The sequence below is a fragment of the Peromyscus maniculatus genome, chromosome 6 (assembly GCF_049852395.1).
Source record: "Peromyscus maniculatus bairdii isolate BWxNUB_F1_BW_parent chromosome 6, HU_Pman_BW_mat_3.1, whole genome shotgun sequence".
NCBI lineage: Eukaryota > Metazoa > Chordata > Mammalia > Rodentia > Cricetidae > Peromyscus > Peromyscus maniculatus.
This window is the reverse complement of record NC_134857.1, coordinates 15645361-15662609: the sequence shown is the minus strand read 5'-3', so window position 1 is coordinate 15662609 and position 17249 is coordinate 15645361. Positions and strand designations below refer to the sequence as shown.

The following is a 17249-nucleotide window of genomic DNA, read 5'->3' as shown; positions in this document are numbered from 1 at the left end:
CAGTTTCCCATGAAAGTACTAATTAAGCAAGGCTCTGCTAGCCAGCAGCTTGCAAGCTGGGTGGGCCTCTGCACTGCATTCACAGTCCCCATTGCTAAGTGTCAAAAGGAAACACCTCTAAAGAACTATCACTGCTGAATCTGTTAGTGTGAATTTGATTATTAAAATCTGCCTTGTCCCGATTTGTACTGCTCAAATTTAGAGAGAACCCAAACATTCTTTTTCAAACTTATTTTTAGGTAATAAAAAGGAGCATATACAGGCTCAACAGAGTAGGCAATGGTTATGTTTCAAATAATAAAATTTTATAGCCTTGCATTTAATTAAAAAAGATGTTATATCTGATTCAGTCCAAAATCCACCTCAATCAAAATCAAATTCAATTCTCCCTACAACCACTGCCCTACCTGCCTTTCCAATTTATTTATTTGTCTATTTGAAAATGTTGAAATCTGATGCCAGCAAGATGGTTCTGTATGTAATGATCAAAACTGCTAAGCTGGACGACCTGATTTTCATCCTTAACATCCACATAGTGGAAGGAGAGGACTGACTCCCACAAGGCGTCTCCTGATCACCACGTGCATTTGATGTTGTACCTTTATGTGTTCACTATAAACAGTCATCATTTGACCCTTTAAATGAGTAATGGAAACATGACTATATTTAGACCTTGCCAGTTTTCACTAGCAGAAACCAAATCATGGACTGACAAGATGGTTCAACATGTAGAGCTGTTTGCTCCCAGGTCTGAATCCTCTATTTAACCTTTGCATCCCACAATGTGAAAGTAGAAGGAGTTTGCTTCTGATCTCCACTCATACCCAAGGCACATGTGTGCCTATATGTACACACACACACACACACACACACACACACGCACACGCACACGCACACGCACACACACACACACACGCACACACACACACACACACACACACGCACATGTGCGCACACACACACATGTGAATGATTGAATGAATGAGTGAATATAAAATCTAATCTGAATGTCTTCACAGGTGATACATTTTGTCCATGTGACACTTCAAACATTTGAATTATCCATCTTAGCCTTAGTCACCATTTAAGGTATATATGACTGTCTCTTTTGTCTCATTTTATTTAATTCATAGATTTGCAAAGAGAATACTTTGAAAGGTTAAACAATTCATCCCAGTTCCTAAAGTTTGTTGGTGGCCATGCTGGGCCTGTTGTCAGGTAGCTGCTAACTCTGGAGTCCTTCCTTTATCCACTCACTTAAAAGTTTATATGGAATAAACTAGAACAGACGTTTGAAGTGCAAGGACAGAGGTAGTCTCTATAAAAAGTATTTTAACTACACAATAGCAACTCTTCCTACCCACAGATTAAATTGTTCTAGTAGAAAACATAAACTCATTCTGACATGTTTTCACATGGAAGCTCAGATTGTATATCGCCATATGTACAGATATATACCACAAAGTTAATGAACCCATAAAAAACTGAAAATCATATTTATGTATATGTACATACATATTCATATAAATATATATCACAAATGTTACATATAATATATATGTATATGTTATATATTATACATACACACATTTATTTCAGGTAGTGGATATAATTATAGCTAGTAGATAATGAAAATATACATTATCTTGATGCACAAATACATTGTAAATTTTCAATGAAATCAGTGTATTGGGATAAATAAAATGTTGGATTTAATTAGTTACATTTGTAAATATATAAAATAATTGATACACATAAAGGCAAAGAAACTGAACCAATTTCAGGAGGCAAACAGAAACTAAACTATGTATAACACTATTTAAAGAAAGTGGACTCAAATTTGTAAGCTAAATGATAGAAGTTGAAGTTTATAAAATTTTGACATAAATACTGTTTGTATAAAAATATACCAGATCACCTTGTTGGAAGTCAATTCAAGACTAAAGTCTTACATTTAATAAAGCAATTAGCACTTACTTGAATGCTCCTAGTGGATGGGAGGGTCTTTGCTGTTCCAGGTGGGTGACACTCTGGACCCAGGGCTCTTCATCCAGACACCTACCAGTCAAAGCGCATAGCCTGTTCATAAGTCAAAAAACCAGAGGTACTCAATTGAAATTGAAAGCTGTGCATGATAGTACATCAATTGGCTCCTGAATTTGATTTCACAGTTAATGCTTTTTAAGTGTTGCTTTGTCAGCTCCTTCTATTATAGAAAATTCTATTGTATTGTATAGAAATCCTCTTGTTTGTTTTTAACATAAGAATACCTACAACACAATCTTTAACATGTGGCTTTTTGTTAAAGGATAAATTCCCACACAAACACACATAGTTTTCTTTTTTGGTTAGTTTCATGCATATGTTTACATTTGCACCTTAATTCTACAAGCATGAATGACATATTTACTTTCTGCCTCACACTACTAACCATACTAAAAGATAAAGCAGAAGACACATGACTGGACAGGAAGTGATTTATTATCCCTTTGGGGAGGGAGAGGGAACAGGAGAAGTGATGTGAATCTATGCATTTGAGGGACTGAAACCTGCTTCTTCCGTCAAAACACATGTGCAAGGGGGTCATTTCTTTGAATTCTCATTTGCTTAACCAGAAAATCCAAAGGCAAGCTGCAGAACTTGTTTGAGAATTAGAAATATTGTATATAATATTGCTAGCACATAGTCCAGGCACTAGCAAGTGACTGATATTATCATAGAGTATTTAATACACCTATTCTGGCTAGTTTTATGTCTAGTTGACACAACCTAGAGCCATTTGGATGCAAGGTCTCTCCATTGAGAAAATGACTCTATAAGGGTAGCCTCTAGGAAAGTCTGGAGGGTAGTTTAAAAATTAGTGATTGATGTGGGAGGACCCCGCTCACTGTTGGGGATGCCAGCCCTGGGCTGGTGGTTTTCACTGCTGTAAGGCTGAGCAAGCCATGGCAAACAAACTAATAAACAGGACTTTTTTTTTTTCTGTCTGCATCAACTCTGCCTTCCCTGCTTGAGTTCCTGCCTGACTTCGCTCAGTGATAGACTGTTACCCAGAATGTGAGATGAAATCAGCCTTTGCCCACCAAGCTGCTGCTCTTCCTGCTTTATCACAACACTAGACACCTTGACGTAGACACTGGACAACACCAAAGCTTTGCCTTTTGTTTTATATCTTCTGATGCTGAGTTTGGCTATTCTCCGTCTCCTGTCAATTGACAATGATATGAAGCAGTAAGTGTATAGCTGTTCGTTTCTCACTGCTTTCATAGTTATTTGTATTAATTTGACAAATACAATTTGTATATAATCAACATCCCACTATGATATTCCGACAGACACACACTGTGTAATGTTATAATCAAGGTTGACAAACCTATTTCCTCAACTGTTAATCATTTCTTTGTGGCAAAACAGTGAAAATACTTCCTCCTAGCTTTTGTGAAATTTATAATACATTTTCATTAGCTACTAACTACAACTATATCGACTACCTTACTTATAAACTGCCCAAAGTTTTACCTTCTATTTCCTCTACATTCCTTAATCTTTTGTGCCCACTTTCTACTCCCAACTTGATGAACTCAATTTTTAAAACTTAAATTCATTTAATTGTTAGTATGAGCAAATTGTGTACGTGTGTTTGAGTACACGTCTGTGTGTGCATATGTGGGTCAGAGGACAACTTTGTGGAGCTATGGAGTTGATTCTCTTTCCACCTTTACATGAGCTTCAAGGATCAAATTCAGTACACCAGGTTTGCTCAGAAAGAGCCTTTACATGCCAATCCATCTCACCAAGATCCATTGCTTTAATTCCACACATAAATTGGATTAATGTCTGACTTTTTATACCTGGTTTTCACTTAGGATAAAACATTCCAGCTTATTTACATTGTTGCATATGGCATTTAATGACTCCTTTCTGCAGCTTTGAAAACTGCAGACATCAGACATCTTCTTCCCATGCTCTCTCTCCCTCTCCTTAAGACCTAGTCTAGTGTTCCCCTTGCTCCACATCCTCTCCAGCATATGCTATCTTCAGTGTTTTTGATCTTAGCCATTCTGATGGGTGTAAGGTGGTATCTCAGAGTCCTTTTGATTTGCATTTCCCTGACGACTAAGGATGTTGAGCAGTTCCTTAAATATCTTTGAGCCATTGAAGCTTCTTCTGTTGAGAATTCTCTGTTTAGCTCTATAGCCTATTTTTTAATTGGACTGTTGGGTATTTTGATGTCTAATTTCTTGAGTTCCTTATATATTCTGGATATTAGTCCTCTGTCAGATGTGGGGTTGGTGAAGATCTTTTCCCATTCTGTAGGCTGTCATTTTGTCTTGTTGACCGTGTCCTTTGCCCTACAAAAGCTTCTCAGTTGCAAGAGGTCTCATTGATTGTTTCCCTCAGTGTCTGTGCTACTGGTGTTATATTTAGGAAGTGATCTCAGGTGCCAATGCATTCAAGACTACTTCCTACTTTCTCTTCTATCAGGTTCAGAGTAACTGGATTTATGTTGAGGTCGTTGACCCACTTGGACTTAAGTTTTGTGCATGGTGACAGATATGGATCTATTTTCAGTCTTCTACATGTTGACATCCAGTTATGCCAGCACCATTTGTTGAAGATGCTTTCTTTTTTCCATTGTATATGGCTTCTTTGTCGTAAATCATATGTTCATAGGTGTTTCGATTAATGTCTGGGTCTTCAGTTAGGTTCCATTGGTCTACATGTCAGTTTTTATGCCAGTACCAAGCTGTTTTTATTACTATAGCTCTATAGTAGAGTTTGAAGTCAGGGATCGTGATGCCTCCAGAGGTTGTTTAACTTGTACAGCCACATTGAAAATTAATATGGCACTTTCTTAGAAAATTGGGATTCAACCTCTCTCAAGACCCAGCTATTCCACTCTTGGGCATATACCCAAGGAATACTCAATCATACCACAAGGACACATGCTCAACTATGTTCATAGCAGCATTATTTATAATAGCCAGAACCTGGAAACAACCTAGATGCCCTTCAATTGAAGAATGGATAAACAAAATGTGGTACATATACACAATGGAGTACTACTTAGCAAAGAAAAACAATGACATCATGATCATGAGGTTTGCAGGCAAATGAATGGAACTAGAAAAAAAAATCATCCTGAGTGAGGTAACCCAGACTCAGAAAGACAAACATGGTATGTACTCACTCATAAGTGGATACTAGATGTAAAGCAAAGGATAACCAGACAGTAACTCACAACTCTAGGGAGGCTACCTAGTAAAGAGGACCCTAAGAAAGACACAGGGATTGCCCAACAACAGAGAAATGGATGCAATCTACATGAGCAAACTGGGGATGGGGGTGGGCGTAATGGAGGCCAAGGGTCAGGGGAGAGAGAGCTTAGGGGAGAAGGAGGTCCCAACTGGATCAGGAGCAGAGTGGGAGAATGGAGAGGGAGATACTATGATGAATGAAGACCCCAGGGGAATAGGAAGAAGCAGAGTGCTAGAGAGGTCCCCAGAAGTCCACAAAGATACCTCCACTGTAGACTACTGGTAATGGTTGAGAGAGTGCCTGAGCTGACCTACTCTGGTGATCAGATGGCTGAACACCCTGGCTGTTGTGATAGAACTCTCATCCAGTGTCTGATGGAAGCAGATACAGAGATCCACGGCTGAGCCCCAGGTGGAGCTCTGGGAGTCCAGTCAGCAAGAGAGAGGAGGGATTGTATGAGTGAGAGATGTTGAGACCATGGTTCGAGGAAGCACAGGGACAAATAGCCAAACTAGTGGAAACACATGAACTGTGAACCAATAGCTGAGGAGCCCCCATGGAACTGGACCAGCCCCTCTGGATAAGTGAGACAATTGATTAGCTTAAACTGTTTGGGAGGTCCCCCAGACAGTGGAGCCAGGACCTGTCCTTGGTGCATGGGCTGGCTTTTTGGAGCCTGGGGTCTATGCTGGGACACTTTGCTCAGTCTTGGTGTAGGGAAGAGGGGACTGGATCTGCCTTGACTGAGTCTACCAAGCTGGGCTGACTCCCCAGGGGAGACCTTGCCTTGGAGGAGGTTGGAGTAGAGGGTTGATTGTGGGGTAGGGTTGGGGGTGGGAGGAGGAAGGACAGGGAATCTGTGACTGATATGTGAAATTAAGTTAATTTTAAAATAAAAATACTATTAAAAAAAAAGACCTGGTCTAGGATCTGTGGGACCTGAGGTTAGAGTCTCAAGTCTGTTGTTGTGGGTTCCCACACATAATTCCCTTAGCTCTGAGGAGACACAATTCCTTTGCCTCTCTCCTGTCTCTCTAGAGTTTTCCTGCTGTTCTCTAAAATGGGTTCATCCAGGGGGATGTGGCACACATATGCCATCCACAGTATGGCTGGCTACTTAGGAGGGGAAGGCACCGGTTATTACATTGATTACCCAAGTCACCAGGTCTGTCACTACATCGTCACGCAGAATTTGTACACTATGTATTAGTTTATGTCTATTGGGATACAACATTCCCACAGAGCATAGACTCCAGGTTCTAACAGAGAGAGACAGTAGCTATAAAAACGGGATTGAGAAAAATGCTGGAAATTATGGATGGCTTGCCTTGATTTTTTTCCATTCCTTAAGCACAGGCTATGGCTTTCCTAGTTCTCAGAGAAGTTCCATCATTCTAAACTGACTTGTATATTAAAAAGGAAAAACTCAGGAAGGACACTTTGTATGTATGTCAGACGACCCTCATGTGTGATGGGTAATTAGTTGTTTTCTATTTTGTTTTTAAACATGTACCATTTGTGTATTTGCTGAGGAAAAATATATAGTACAGATCAAAACAACCCTTAATTTTGATATTTAATTCTGATGATGAGCTGTCTGATGAACATATTAGCATACTAGTTTTGGAGTTTCTAAACACAGAATACTAAAAATATATATAACCACCCAACTTAACAGAGCACATGATGCTTTTAGCTTAGGATGTCTCCTGTGGGGTTAATACAATATTATCAACAACATTTTCATAATTTTATACCTTTATTAGTTTATAAGATATGAATGTCTTTTATTAACAGTTTTATTCATGCCACTTCACCAATAAAGAACTAATAAAAACTCTTGGTTATTAATCACATAAATTTCATTTTCAATTTGACATTTACAAGAAGGCTGCCATGAGCCATATATTCTGAGTCTACATAGTTGCATGTGGAGCTGAGGTGCTCTGGTACACTGATCCATCCTTAAAGCTCTTCCAGAGAAAAGCTATTGACTTGATCAGTCGTGTTCCCAGATCCTACAGCTACACAAATATGTAGAATGCACACAATAAACAGTGTGTGGCCTTCATGACTCAAACCTCTGCTTCCAAAATCTTTTCTATCCAAGACATGCCACATATTTTTGGAAAATCATTTTTTATTTTCTGCATGTCTATTACTTTGCTGCCTTAGCTGTCTGAGACTTGCCCTGATTTTCCAAGACTGAATGTCTACTCTGTGAGACCTCTTGTAGCATCGGCATTTATCTTCTTTATGATTACTTCAATACTATAATAAGCTTGAAAATAAATAGACCAGATCTGTCGTTCTGTTGTAAGCACTGGGTATTTTTTTCACTGTTCACAGCCTTAAGCACCGTGGCTGCATATAATCCAAATTCCTCAAGTTCTGCAGGGTGCTCTCTAAACCTGCTGCATCAGCTGTATTGGGGAACTTGTGAGAACCCTAGATATTACACTGGATTGCAAACTAAAGACCCTGCAGACAGGCCTCATTAAACTGTATTTTCCCCAGAACTTCAAGTGTCTGTAATGCACATCAAGATTAGAAAAACTCTTGATTAGATAGGTACAATAACAGTCCTTACCACCTGGCCATAATAACTTGGTGTGACTACCACAGCTCTTGCTTCTTCAAAGCACTTAAAGTAATTAAAAAATATTAATTACATCTCACTTTCTGTGAAGTGTGATATCTTATACCCACTGTGAAAGAATGCCAAGGGGAGGAAGCGCCAAGATGTGAAGGGTGTTACAAGCATCCACTGAGTGCTGAACAGCCAGGCACCAAGTCACCAAGCCAAAGTGTAAATCCAGCCCCAAAGTAGATCAAAATGTCACAGAAATAGAGCGGATAAGCCACAATTTTCATAGGACTCCCTGTCAAGACAAACTTTGTTCAATAATTCTCAGCAGGAAACATGGAAAAAGTGGCAAAGCCACCCGGTGTAGGATACAGCTAATCAAACATTTGTTCTAAAATACATATCCCAGCGTAGAGTCACAGCAGTGGCAAGGCAGGACCTGCCATGACACTGAGATGGCAAAAATAAATTATAATTGCCACCAAGTCTGTGGAATAACTAGCTAACACTCACCAGGAAAAAAATAACATTTTAATTACAAGACATACAATATACAGAATAATTATTCACAAAATAATGTATTCAAACTTGTCAGCAAGTTCTCCTTATTTATTTTGCTGAAAAGCACAGACTAGAACCAACAACTATGGCTAGGAGTAGAAAGGACTATAACTTATCAAATAATGGCAAGTAATTAATAAGAAACAGGAACAGCCAGGTGGTGGTGGTGGTGGTGGTGGTGGTGGTGGTGGTGGTGGTGGTGGTGGTGGTGGTGGTGGCACACGCCTTTAATCCCAGCACTCGGGAGGCAGAGGCAGGCAAATCTCTGTGAGTTTGAGGCCAGCCTGGTCTACAGAGCAAGATCCTGGACAGGCACCAAAACTACACAGAGAAACCCTGTCTCGAAGAAAAAAAAAACAACAAACAAACAAAAACAAAAAAAAACATTGAGAATCAATTTTGTTGATGAATTATAGGTAATTAGATAGATGGTAGTTTGATAATAATTTCTAGATATAATTAGATAATTACCAGAAGGCCGGGCGGTGGTGGCGCACGCCTTTAATCCCAGCACTCGGGAGGCAGAGCCAGGCGGATCTCCGTGAGTTCGAGGCCAGCCTGGGCTACCAAGTGAGCTCCAGGAAAGGCGCAAAGCTACGCAGAGAAACCCTGTCTCGAAAAACCAAAAAAAAAAAAAAAAATTACCAGATAGATGACTGACAGGTAATAGATAATAGATAAGTGATAAAAAATAGAAAGATAGATGATGAACAGATATTTTTGATAAAGATAGATGATTGATAGATTATAGATACATGATTAGTTGATAGGTGAATGATAGCTGATAGGTAGATGGATAGATATATAACCTGGATTAAAAACCAGGGCCTCCAAACATATTCAAGCTAAGCACTCCACCACTGAGCAGCACTTCTAATTCTCAAGATACTATATTTTCAGTCATATATATTTAGCAGCTATATCAGGAATAAAATAAAGAGTAGATTACTTTATCTATTGAAGATTTTCTACATACAGGTTAAAAGAAACATGTCAATCAATAGGAATAAACTACTTGCTTACAGCTTTTTAAAGTTTGTATTATTTCTCTGACATAAAAATCATTGTTTTCACACCATAGTCTAATAATTTTTCATTTGAAAAGTGCCACAAGATGTCTATGCATTGAATATAGATTAATTACTTTATTTAATCCTCACCTGGAATACTTTTTAAAATTTTGCAACAAACCTATAAGAAAATAATAAGTGGATTTTACAACTGAGTTCACTGAATAATTATAGTTTAGAAGATTTGCTAGAATTCTGACTTTGTTTATATATTTAAATAACAAAGAAATGCATGTATGACTCAGCTCACTTGTAGACAACATAAGCCACGTCCAAAAAAATACCCAAAAAGAATGCACAATTATCCCTCTGTAGAGAAACTTTCAGGCCCTGTAGAGAAGGAAAATTTGCCTCTCTCAGAAATTATTCATAGTGTGGAATATCAGTGCCTCACTAGGGGGATGAAAGGTGGTGAATGCTGTGAGCTGAGGAGGCAAAGTGGCTGGGTCAGCTACACAGAACGGTTAAGAGCAGAGCCCTGAAGACTTAAGGGGTGGGGAAAATCAGGGTAAATGTTAGCAAATTTTGTAGCAAGGCCACTAGCCTGTCAATCCAACCTCCAGCAGAATGTCTCCAATTGCATCACTTACACTCAGACAAAGAGCTTCTGTTGTTCAGAATGTCACAGAGGATTATGCAGTGCTAGCAGAGTGTCTTAACTGAACTATGCTTTTCTCGTTCTTGCTTTCTGCATATGTACCTCACATCATTTCACATACATTAAGAGATAGAAGATGGAACTTTTACAAACGGTCTCTTCACTTTTATCTACCACAATTCTTTTTCAAAAGAAGAGGAAGAGCTCTGGCAGAAATAAGATGGTATGTAGGTGTTTTTGTAAAATTAGCACAGCTAAAATTATGTTTAATTGTCCATAGACACCCTAGCAAAATCATTAGAAACAGGAGGTATTTTAGATTCAGGTTGCTGACCCCATCATGGCAACCCAAGGGGTTCCTAGCAAAACACCAGCACACTATGCATTTCTTGGTTCCATTCTTTTTTCTTTTCTTGCTTAAAATTTTTCTTTGACAAAATCATAATGTATAAATGTATTCTGATTACTCTTTCCTCCTTTATCTCTTGCTCATCCCTATGTCTTCATATTTCTTATGCTGATATCCATGTCAGCTATCCAAGCAATGAAACTCACATCTGTGTCTAGTGATAATGGCTTCCTAGTGACATTTCTCAAACAGATTATAGAAGCAGATTGTTGTATATTAGTCCCAATTGCTACGAGGTCTGTAACATTCAGTAACAATTAGACTTATATTCTCATACGTAAGGTGGGAAATTATACTAATTGTAAATTTTTATCAGGTTATGTTGCAGATTATAAGGCAGGTAACTTACTAAAAATGCCTCAGGTAGACTAGAAAAGACTACCTGTGTTCAAACTGGAGCTATGACGTGTACCTGTGTGTCCTAGGATACCTCACTAAACCTCACTGTGTTTTCAGAGTAAGAATATGTCAGAGCTAATGGCTGCAGTTTCAATCACATAAATTGGATATAAGGTCTAGCTAATAATAGATTTTGTAATTTTTCTCTTTCATTTCCTCATTTATATCTAGGGTTTGAAACAGTGTCTGACTTAAAAATAGAGAAAAATATATGCTTAATAAATAAATGAACCAAACGCTCAGTGGGAAAAGGTACCATTTTGCTTGCACTGTGGACTAGAGAGGGTGGAGATGAGTGGGCTTCACTAGCTGCCTGTTGGAACAGTCTTACCACACACAATGATGGTGTGATATAAAGCAATAGCCGTGCAATGAGTGAATGCACCCAAGAAGTGTGTAAGCAACAGTGTGTGTGTCATGATGTGGGTTAATCACTGAGCACCGAAGCGTGATGGGTCAGAAGGAAAGGAAAGCCTCAGATCAATCCTGAGAATTAATCTTGATGAACAAGTCAGCAGCACCACAGAAACTCGGAGAAGATACAGTTAAGAAACAAACAAACAACAACAGCAAAATAGTAACCATTTCTCTACAGAATGCAAGTACTATGTAGGGCTGGGTTTAAGGTGAAGATGAGTGATGCATTTGCCTTGGGTAAAAAAGTATCACAGTATGTACAGAAACAGTCAAAATTTAGCAATCAACACAAATAATATTTCACTTATCTTAAATATTAGTACAAAAATTACAAAGTTAGTACAAAAGTACAAAATTAGTGCAAAAGACTCCATAATAAAAATGTATTGAAATTGAAAGTTAAAGCCAGGTCTGTTTGGGTTCTGATTTATCATCCATCGGAACAATCTATTCTTCCTGAATCTGCCCAACTTCATGGTTCCAAAGCAGGGAGGGCTATGGGAGTGAGAACAATGTGCCAACACATTTGTCAACCTGGCAGTTTGGTATTTTTATACCGATATTATTAACTTTTCCACTATACTCAAAATACAAGAGAGTATTTTCCTAAGGATACTGAGGATGTAGCTTTATCTTTGCTCTAGCCATCATAATACTGTGACCAGGAAACCTTCCACTGATTTTGCAATTTGAGGGCTACCTGTGATTTGGTGGAAGTGTCAGAAGTTGTACGGAGAGAAACAATCATAGCCACTTAAAGAGAAAATAGGAAGAAGGCATTTAAATGAGCAGACAGGGTAATGTTTGCGGAGAGGCGGTAGATAATCCATGAACACTTACTTTAAAGTGCTCCTGTGGTTAAACTTATCTACTCAAATCTCTGAACCAGAGACACTGCATATTCTGGGTAGTTCTCTTCACTGAATCATGTCCCTAGACATTTGATTTTAACAGTTCATCCTTCCCATGCCATTTGTGAGACAACTATGGTCATAGCAACACTACATCAATTCCTTAAGGTCTCTGCCAACTCACCACTGCCAATGGGTTTCAGTCATAGTATGACTGAAATGTTTCTGGCAACTGCAAATGTTGAAACAGCTTTGCTCCCAAATACATCCCATAAATCATCTGATTAAAAAAGTGATTAATTAAAACCTATAAAGAAATAAGTTTAGATCCACTTTGATTCCTTCTAGTCTTGCATCTGAAGTATGTGGTCTCTTCAACAATGTGGACTTACTACATCATCTGGGAGGCAGCCAAGGGTAATAACAATGGCCTATATTGTTTGGTAGTCTCTTGGATTCCCTGACCATCACTGAGAAAGATATCCCATACCTAGTACTGAGATTTTTTTTTTTAGACAATCTATGGCTCTTGAATGGAGTGTTATCACACCAAGTGTTAGTCATAAATATAAATATACATACATGTGTGTTATGGTATATATTTATGCATACTATATACATGTATTTTTATATATTGTGTGTTTATATATATATATATATACATAGACACTTATATATATTTTATTTAATTTTAGATAAATATAAATAATATGATTCCCTAAGGCTTTTTCAGTGTTATTTATTACTTCTCTCTCCCTGTATTGTCCTCCCTCCAACCTCCCCAATTAAAGCCCCCAAGTTTTCCCATTTCTCCTCCCTATCACCTGTATCCTGTATCCTCCTACTACCATCTTTAGAGCACACACACACACACACACACACACACACACACACACACACACACAATCCTGACTGGTTTTATTAAATAAGAAACAGTTTCTTAACCAAATGCAGAGTTAAAAGCCCCAGAGGTCAGAGAGCAGTAGCTGAGAGCTGAGACCAAGACCACCTTCTTATCCTTCGCTGCCGCTGTCCTCTTTCCCCTGAGAAAGAGACCTACTTCCTTGTGTGTCTGTCTTTTTATTGAGCTTCTGTTCTGCCTTCTCATTGGTTGTAAACTCAACCACATGACCTCCTTGTCATTGCCTGTCGATACAGACCTCCAGTTCTCTATGGTTCATCCTGAAATTAAAGGCTTGTGTCTCCATGCTGGTGGTGTCCTTGAACACACAGAGATCAAGATTAAGGGTGTGTGCTACCACTGCCAGACTTCTGCTATGGCTTGCTATTAGCTCTGACCTCCAGGCAACTTTATTTATTAACATACAAATAAAATCACATTTCAGAACAAATAAAATATCACCATATTTCCCCTTAATATAAGAAAAATTATAGTCAAAGAGTACAATAACTATATACAATATGTACAAGCAATAAATACCTAAACAATGTCTAGTCCATTTGCATTTGACAAACTCAGAGAAAATAATTCCATTATCTGTCCTATTTTGGTAAGTCCAAAATTTATGTGATTCACTTTTTATTCTAACATATTACTAACAACTATCTTATAATGTTTTTCAAATTTATATACTTACACCTCTTTAGTGAGTTTCTTTTCTAAAATTCTTAACAAGGAAAACTATAACTATCTAATCTTCAACTATAACTAACTAATCTTCAACTCCCTCAGAGGCCCAAGAAGGAAATAATATTACCTAACAAAAATAAAAACAGGAAGTGCATGTAAAATAGCTTCCAAAAAATGCAAGTTGACAGAAACAGCCAGCTGCCTGGACAGTCACCTGAGGTTTCTCCGCAGCATTGGGGCATCATCTTCAGCCTATAGGCTTAGCATATCTCACAGACTCATTTGTGAAGTAAGATGTACACAAGGTCAACAGTTCGACCTCAAATTTGGTGAGAGTGGTCCATGTACCAGAAACATCTGAATTCTACTAGTGTCCTGTCATGATTCAGGATTTTAAATTCTGGAAATAGTGGATGGTTTTTTAATTCAGTTGTCCATTCTTCTTGGCTGTATGTGTGTGGCTTCATCTCAGCATCCCATTCTTCTCCGCATCCCTCTATTAAATGCCAGTCTACCGTTGAGAGATTAGACTCTGTCAGCTTAGTTACTCTTTCAAGAATAATTGTTTCAGCTGCTGTTCCACTGCACATCAGAAGCCATCGGTCCACTGCCTGTTTAGCTGCCTTCAAAGAAAGAGGCACTGTACCTTTTCTGGATTATAAAGGCCACTTCAAGGATGGTGCCATATTGTCCTGGCCTCAGAAGATGCCTGTTGTTAAAGCCACAACCACACTTGTCTTGGCAAGAATCAGTAGTCCTTTGTTTTGTATCCTGTCTGTTCATTTTGTCCTGTTTGTCAGCAGTCGATTCGAGGATACTTCGTTGTCCAGTGGCTAACTTTTGCCACAATGAAAGTTAACTCCATATGTAGTTTCTTCAATGCCCATATTTTCTCTGAAGTAGATTGGTACTGCCAGGAGCCAACATATCTCATAATCATAAAAAAAGGAAAAATTTTCTAAGTTATTAAAACATTTTAAATGCCATATTCTGTAGATCTCTGATGGGTTTGAAGATGACCTGTCTATCTAAAATATATCTGCTGGATCTTGAAAACATACCTAATATGACTACAAGTTTGATTGTAATGTCTAACTACTAACTTTCATTTCTTTATATCCTAATAGTTGGTAGTAATAACATTTAAGGACTAGCAAATTGCATTACATTGTTAAATGAACGGTATAAGTACATTATCTTGAACAAGATTAGAAATATACATATAGCATTTTCTAACAATATCAGTCTCAATATATATAATTTGTACACAATATCCAAAATCCAATCCAATGTAAAGTATTTAAAACTAGTAATTGTCTTTTAAAAGAAGATGCAATAATCTATCCTTTTAATCTATATCTTCTCTTTATTTTTTCGAGTAGATTCAATAATCTACCCTCTATTCTATCATTTCTATATATCTTTAAAAAAAAAAAAACACAAGAACCTTAAATCTAATCTCCTTTGCTTAGCCTGTTTCCTAACCCTTAACAACAACTTGTAACCAACCCTCCTAAACAATGAAATTTATCCCAGACCCAAAACCCATTATGCCATGTGTACTGCTGGGTTTGGGTTATATCACTCAGCATGCTTCTGCTTCTATCATCCTTCCTCCTGATCCTTCGTTTCTTCCAGCTAACAGTATTCCATCCTTCTCCCTGAAGGTTAGTTTCCATTGTATCAGAAGGTGATCTACAAGCTGCCAAGGTTATGACACCAACTGTCCTCCTCTTTTTAAACTGCTGTTTGTTGCCTTTCTAGCTATGGCTGTCCAAATCAGCACCTGCAACTCCTCCTGCTCAGCAGTGGTTCAGATGCAAGGGCGGTAGCCAGAGGGATTCTGTTCCCTCAGGCACCAACTCTTTCAAAGCTACCAAGGGAATTTATCTAAATCTCTGTTCCTCTAGATAATTCAAGACTCAAAGGTTGAGGTGGAATTCTGCTCCCCAGAGAGGAAGAACAGCAAGTCACTCACCTCTTCTCCTTGCTCACATCTCCCTGAAAAGCCCTACCCTGCCCCTCCTGAAAACCCTTCTCCACCCAGCTCCTCTCTACCATGTTCTGTCAGCTAGTTGCTGATGCAGCCTCCTGACCTCAGATGAAATTTATTTAATCAAACACATCTTTGCTTCATTAAACAAATGTTGCAGAAGATAAATAAAAGTAACACACCTTAAAATAATATTCTACAACAACCAATCAACAATAAACGTGATCAGCAAGGTGAAATATCCCTAAAAGTACAGTAGTGCCAATTATATCTTGGCAGTGTCCAATAGCTGTCTGATGGGACATAAGACCCAGTTAATCACGCCTGGGAGAGGAAACCAGATCAATTTCCTCTGGTTAGTGAGGTCATGAAATTAGTAAACCTACTATTGCCACTTTCTTCAACTACTATAGTTTCTAAATACATTCTAAAGAATTACTCTTATACCCACAGATAAGTGTAGCTCTTGCCCTCTCTATATATGTATATATATTTATAATTATATATTTATTATATTTATATATAGTGTATATATAGTATGTGTGTTTGTATGTAGTGTAAGTATAAGCTGATAGTCCATTCATATGTATATGTTTGTACTAATGAAAACTCATATTTGGGGAGAATTAATTCACCTCTCAGCTAAGATATATAATATATACAATATTAGCAACTGTGTTTATATATATATATAAATCAGTTTATGTACTATATTATGTATTATATACATTGTAATGTATCATATGTACTATATATTGTGAATTATATATAAAATATTATACATTATACAATTATATATTGTGTGTCATATATGTATGGGAGAGGGGGACATGGGAGGGATTGGAGAGAGGAAAAGGATTAAAGAAATGATAAAAATTATGTAACTATATTATATATACATGAAATTTTTAAAAAACTTAATTGAATTAAAAACATTAACAATTTTTTTTGTAAAGAAGTAGGTGTGCAAAAATGTGTACACAAAACTTGGATGAGTCGAACTGGAACTGACCTAAAATCCTCTTTCCTGCCATCTAACCTTTATGGTACAAGAAAATTCTCTTCAACCTGCCAAAAGAGGGAAACAACATTACAATCCTGCCCAGCTGCAACATCCATGAAACACAAAAATGAGCAGCCTGGCAAAATATAAGTAAAGATGCAAGAAGCATCACTGTTGGTGGCAGCCAAAGGCTGCCTAACTGAACACACCACATTCAACAGGACAGAAAGCATGCTTGGTATGAGACACTTAGCAAGCATCCTGGTGCCAGTGAGGTCATGGACATCAGAATGGAATATCCTAGCCTGACTTTGCTAGATGAGCACAATTCTTTACTACATTCTAATATTATCCTTATGCTCACAGATAATTGTAAACACCACTCCCTATCAAAGAGCCCTCTCTTTACAGCAAATGGAGACCATCACAGGATACTTACTAGACTGGACACAATTCATAGATCAACAGGTAGTGAATGGGAAGCCAGCACCAAAGGATACATATATATCAT

General features: G+C 37.9%; 1 protein-coding gene across 2 annotated transcripts in view; it reads right to left on the bottom strand.

Moving 5' to 3' along the window:
• Positions 1-17249, bottom strand: part of Naaladl2 (N-acetylated alpha-linked acidic dipeptidase like 2) — a 1286850-nt gene that overhangs the window by 1016433 nt on the left and 253168 nt on the right. For both annotated transcript variants that reach the window (XM_076573982.1, XM_076573983.1), the window contains one exon: positions 1978-2079. The gene's annotated coding sequence lies outside the window, so the exon portion shown is untranslated. The remainder of the gene's footprint in view (positions 1-1977; positions 2080-17249) is intronic.